Here is a 6,000-nt window from a genome sequence, read left to right as displayed (position 1 = left end):
AGGTCGATTCCTTAAAATGGTTTCAGTCGGCAGAAGCTAGCTTCCACTGAGGCGCATGTGGAGGGCATGTGGAGGGCACTTACCGCAGACAGTTCATATCCCAATATACGCCGACGACATTTGCATCTGGGCCTCTGCGGTGACTCGCCCTCAAGTGCGAGCCAAGCTTCAGCGGGAGGCAACCATGACGGCGTCTTATCTCCGAGAACAAGGCCTCAGTGTGTCTACTGAAAAGTGCGCATTGGTTGGTTTCACGCGCAAACAAATGTCATTGTACCCTGTTTCAATCAATGGTCAAGCTGTATCCTATGTTAAGACGCATCGTTTTCTGGGTGTAATCATTGACCGCAACCTTTCGTGGAAAGCTGACTGCGTCTATCTGAAGAAGTTAGTTGCCATTGCTCAGGTCTTCAAATTTCTCTGCGGGAAAAACTGGGGTACACCAGTCCATTCTATGATGCAGCTGTACAGGGTATTGTTTCTCGGACTCCTACGTTACAGTCTACCAGTGTTGTCAAATGCATGCAAAACGAACTTTCGCGCTTTGGCGAGCATACAAGGTCAAGCCCTACGCACGTGTTTAGGGCTGCTTCGGTGCACCTCAATAGCAGCAACAATTGCCATCGCGGGAGACCATATAATCCAGACACATGTAGCTGCGGACTCTCTCAGAGCTCACATTCGCCATCTGTCAAGGATCCCCGACGATCACTTGGCCTCCCTACCAGCCGAGAGACCTCAAGCCACCTTTTCACGAGTGATTAGTGCTCATCAAGAGTGCATACTGACATTTTTTACACCGGCGGCGAAGCCTTCATCTCCCCTGTGGTGCCTGCGACAGCCTCAAGTGAATTTTGCTATTCCTAGAATTACAAAAAAGTCCGATCATCCATCGCCGACTCTGAAGCAACTTACGCTCCTATTACTGCACCAGACGTGTCATGACTACATTCATATATATACCGATGTTTCGACCTTACCTACCAGCTCAACTGCCGCATTCGTCGTTCCAGCTAGGCAGGTTACAGTTCAAATTGTCACATACGTCGGCAGAACTTGCAGCTCTCCATGCCGCTCTGACGTACATCACTAAAGAGCCAACAGAGAAGTGGGTCGTATTTTGTTATTCTAATGCAGCGCTTCGCAGTATCAAGTCTGCATTACATCACAGAACTTACGAGCAGATGATACCTGACATCAGGGAAGTGCACCACCATGCTCTTGAAAGAGGGCCCCACATTACATTTCAATGGATTCCTGCTCATTGTGGCATCGTCGGCAGCAACATAGCTGACAAGGCTGCCCGGTCTGCCCACGAAGGTACTTAGACGCGTCCAACACCTTTGGCGAGGTCGGACGCTGCCAGGGAACTTCGCCTACTTGCACGCAAAAAGTCACAAGATCTCTGGATGTCAAGTGCCTTCAATTGCCGATTACATAAACTGGACCCCACGCTACGGCTACAGCTGCCATCTAGCCTTTCCCGCGGCGAAACAACCTTGCTGTGCTGATTGTGGCTAGGAGTGGCGTTCACGAACGCATACTCCTATAGTTTGGGAATGGGCGAGAGCCCGATGTGCGACTCCTGTGGGTGCGAGGAAACCATCGAGCACCTATTGTGTACGTGCCCTCGCTACGATGTCCAACGCCTCTCTCTGCGGGCAACTTTACATCGACTGGACTCGAGACCGTTAACCGAGTCAAAAATACTCGGACCGTGGCCACACCCGTCACTGGCACGAAAAGCGATTCGTGCACTAGTGCAATACTTGAAGTGCACCTGCTTAAGAAACCGTTTATAGTGTCCCTGTGTATAGTGTCCCTCCCACACGCACTCAGTGCTTACTCTCTCCATTTTTTCCTCTTTCTATTCCCCTTTCTCCCTACCCCAGTGTAGGGTAACAAACCGGATGCTCTTCTGGTTGACCTCCCTGCCTTTCCTATCCTTGTTTTCTCTCTCTCTCCCACGAGTATGTAAGGCTCGGGAAGCTGGATAATGAGGTTATAAAAATCTGTTTTTTCGAGATGATGGTTGGGGGTATTTAAATGCAACATACGGCGAATCATCATCATCATCATCACCATCCTATTTTATGTACACTGCAGGACGAAGGCCTCTCCCTGCGATCTGCGATTACCCCTGTCCTGCGCCAACCGATTCTAACTAGCAACCGCAAATTTCCTAATTTCGTCACACCACCTAGTCTTCTGCCGTCCTCTACTGCGCTTCCCTTCTCTTGGTACCCATCCTGTCACCCTAATGGTCCAACGGTTATCTAATCTGCGCAAAACATGACCTGCCCAGAGCCATTTTTTTCTCTTAATGACCATTAGAATATCATCTATACCCGTTTACTCTCTGATCCAAACCGCTCTCTTTCTGTCTCTTAAAGTTATGCCTAGCATTCTTCGTTCCGTCGCTCTTTGCGCGGTCCTTAACTTGTTCTCAAGCTTCTTTGTCAGTCTCCAAGTCTCTGCCCCATATGTCAGCATCGGTAAAATGCACTGATTATACACCTTGCTTTTCAATGATAATGGTAGCAATCCAGTCAGCAGCTGACAATGTCTACCGTAAGCGATCCAACTCATTTTTATTCTTCTGTGAATTTCCTTCTCATGGTCCGGGCTCCCTGTGATTAGATGACCGAGGTAAACGTACTCCTCCACAGACTCTAGAGGCTGACTTGCGATCTTGAACTTTTGTTCCCTTGCCCGGTTATTTATCATTATCTTTGTCTTCTGCATATTCATCTTCAACCCCTCTCTTACACTCTCCCTGTTAAGGTCCTCACTAATTTATTGTAACTCGTCCGCAGTGTTGCTGAACGGTGATTAATTTATTAAAAAGAATGGCCCGAACTGACACTGCCTAAATGGGCGTCTGAAGGGCGACGTGCCGGCAAGCTACAGACTTCTCGGCTACTATTGCTGCACCGCCAGAGGCGTTAGTCTCGTCGCGGTCCTCTCGAAAGATGAAGTAATTGCGTAGAAAGCTAGTGTTCGTATGTTTCAGATGTGTCTCTTGAAGACACAGCAACTTTGGATTGTGTTTGTGTAGTAGTTCTGTAATGTCGTCTAGGTTATGAAGAAGTCATCTGATATTCTACTGTAGTATCTGTGTCTCCATTGTGGTAAATGTGTTGTGTGCTGTGCGTTTAAGAGACGAGGATTAGCTCACGGACCCTTTCCAGACGCCGTGACGCGAGTTTTGTCTTCTTTTCTTTTTTTTTTTTTGAGCGATCGAGAGAGCCTCGCCGTTCCTTAGGCGCTGGCGGCGCCGTCTGACTGGTGGTTGTGTCCATCGCCTCTTGTGAGGCGCTGGACACGCGCTCTTCCGAGCGCTGTGTTTGATGTGAAGGCCTCGGCACGTTGGACGAGACCTTTGAGGCCACCTGCCCGGGGGTCAATGGTCCCTTCTTCTGGGTTGGCGGAACAGCAGAAGCTGTAGCCGCCAGGGGGCCGGATGGCGTCAACGGCGGCTCACTGCGTGTGGGCCGGACAGCCGCCCGAAGGCGTTGTGTCACTGCCCCCTGACACGTCACATCGGCAAACGTGTTCTTGGGCAGGTAGGATACCCGCCTGCGTGCCTCCTTGAAACTTATGCTTTCGTTCACTTTAATTGTTACAATTTCCTTTCCTTTTTTCCAGGATGGGCACGACCGTGAGTATGCGGCGTGCTCCCCATCACAGTTTACACAGAGCAGAGAGTTCTCGCAAGCTTCAGAGGTATGTTCATGGGCACTGCATTTCTGACTAGTTTGGCGGCCTCGGCAGCTCTGCGAACTGTGGCAGAAACGCTGGCATTTGAAACATCGGAGGGGATTTGGCACGTATCGTCCGAGACAACGCCGCGGGTGGTGTTCATATGGTGGGGTGCGTGCTTACTTAATGAGACTAGATTGGGTAGTTTTTCGTACTGTTTCTGGTCGCGGAGCTCCAAGAGGAGATCTCCACTTGGCATCCCCGATGCCTTACAACCTGTACCAAAAACTTCCGTAAGAGACTTCGAAACAAGGAATGGTGAAATTGTTCCCACTGGTCTGGCTGGTTTTTCAGAATGAATGACATGGAAACGGGGGAAAGATTCTTTTCGCCTGCCAAAATACTGGAATACTTCATCGGTGCGCCCTCTTTTCTGGGGGCGATCAGGGAGTGGGGGGAAAGAACTAGTCATAAGGATATGTTGACATTTCGGCAGCAACGCCAGCCGCCCACCATGGAGTCCTACAAGGGGACGCTGCAGGAGCCGTAAAACAGGTTCTGCAAACGCCAGCAGTACGTTACCACTATAACCGAATATGACATAACCTAGATGGGCTACTCACACAGAGTTAACCCTCACTGCCTAGAATATAGGAAGTGATGCAAAAGAGAGGAGTAGACAGGAAAGGTTAAAAGTGAGAGAGAAAGACGAAGATTGAAGAGAAGGATAGGAATATATGCAACTACCTATTTCCCCCGGATGCGTCAGTCCGGGGGTGCCGTTTACGTGAAGCCGAGGCCAAAGAGGTGTGTTTCCTCCGCCGATGGGCCAAACACTCGGCATCGGCTCAACCCCCGAGTTCCCCTTTTCTCCGGACACGGCTAAGCCACGCACGGTTAAATGCGGGAGAGGCCAACCCTCGTGTGCTCGGGTACGTGGTGTCGCAACGCACCAAACACCTGCTGATGCAGACGCCCCTGCGGGCAATGTAAACAAAAGTTCCACGAGTTATTCGGGAAACCTGTTGGCCGTCAGCGAGCTGCGCAAAAGGAACTTGGGTCCCACGTCCAGGTGTCGACCGAATCATATGTGACATACATCCAGGACGTTCTCACCCTTTGCCGCAAGGTTGACGAGAGCGTGTCAGAAGAAGACAAAGTGAACCATGTACTGAAGGGCATAGTGGACGACACTTTTAATATTCTCGTGTATAAGAATTTTTCCACCATAGCCGACGTTATTAATGAATGTCGACTCTTTGAAGAAACAAAAAGTCGTCGCATCGCACTGCAGTTGACGCGTCTTCGAAATACGGCTGCTACGTCGTCGTACGAGGACCTGCACTCTGTGCATCAGCCGTCAACGTCTGAGAGCCTCGTCCGTATCGTTCGCGGGAAGGTCGGAGCCGCGGCACTGGCTGGATTCCAGACCTGTTCAAACGATTCTCGACTGACGCTTTCCCTTGTGAAGTCTGTCGTGCGCGACGAGTTGGCGAACCTTGGAATTCAGACTGTCTATTCCGTCAACCAATCAGACATTTACATTTTCCTGCGATGCCTTCTTCGCGAGGCCAGTACCCCTGTCGGCATTTTCGCAACGCAGCGGAATGGCGAACATCCGATATCAGTCGGCGAATATCAGTCTGCGTTTCAACCCTACCGCCGCTCGCCAGGTACTTGTCCACCACTGGATGATTCCACAGAGCCATACAACTGTACTCAGGCGTCCTCATGTGCACGGCAGAGTCGTTCATCCTCACCACGACGAACACTATCTCGCTCACCCAATATTTGCCGTTAGCCGTCCCCCATGTACCTCCACTGTACAGGAAACTGACCTGTGAAGCTCCGAGCAGTGACGCTGCTTGAACGACTGGGACTGCAATTGCTCTACTGACCTTACCTACGGATAGGAATTTATTTCATGTGACGTATGACGTACGTGGTGTCCCTGTCACTGCTCTGCATGATATAGGCGCGCACATCTCTGTGATAAGCGACCAGCTTTGTAGACGGCTCACTAAAGTCCTGACATCTGCGGCATCCTGCCTTGTGCCAGTCGCTAACGGAAGAACACTCGCCACAATAGGAATGTGTGCCGCTCGCGTTGGTGTCTGTGGCCACCAAACATCTGTTTTGCTTACTGTTCTTCAAGAATGTCACCATGATGTTATTCTAGGCCTTGATTCCTAACCGCTTACTCCGCCCTTATCAACCGCTCCGCTGGACTCGTTCAACTTGATTTAATTTGTCCTGACCCTCATGAGGAACTTCCCAGCAGAGTCTGCTTCGCCGAGC

Source organism: Dermacentor variabilis, chromosome 1, assembly GCF_050947875.1.
Source record: "Dermacentor variabilis isolate Ectoservices chromosome 1, ASM5094787v1, whole genome shotgun sequence".
NCBI lineage: Eukaryota > Metazoa > Arthropoda > Arachnida > Ixodida > Ixodidae > Dermacentor > Dermacentor variabilis.
The sequence above is the reverse complement of the archived record's forward strand: the minus strand, read 5'-3'. Positions refer to the sequence as shown.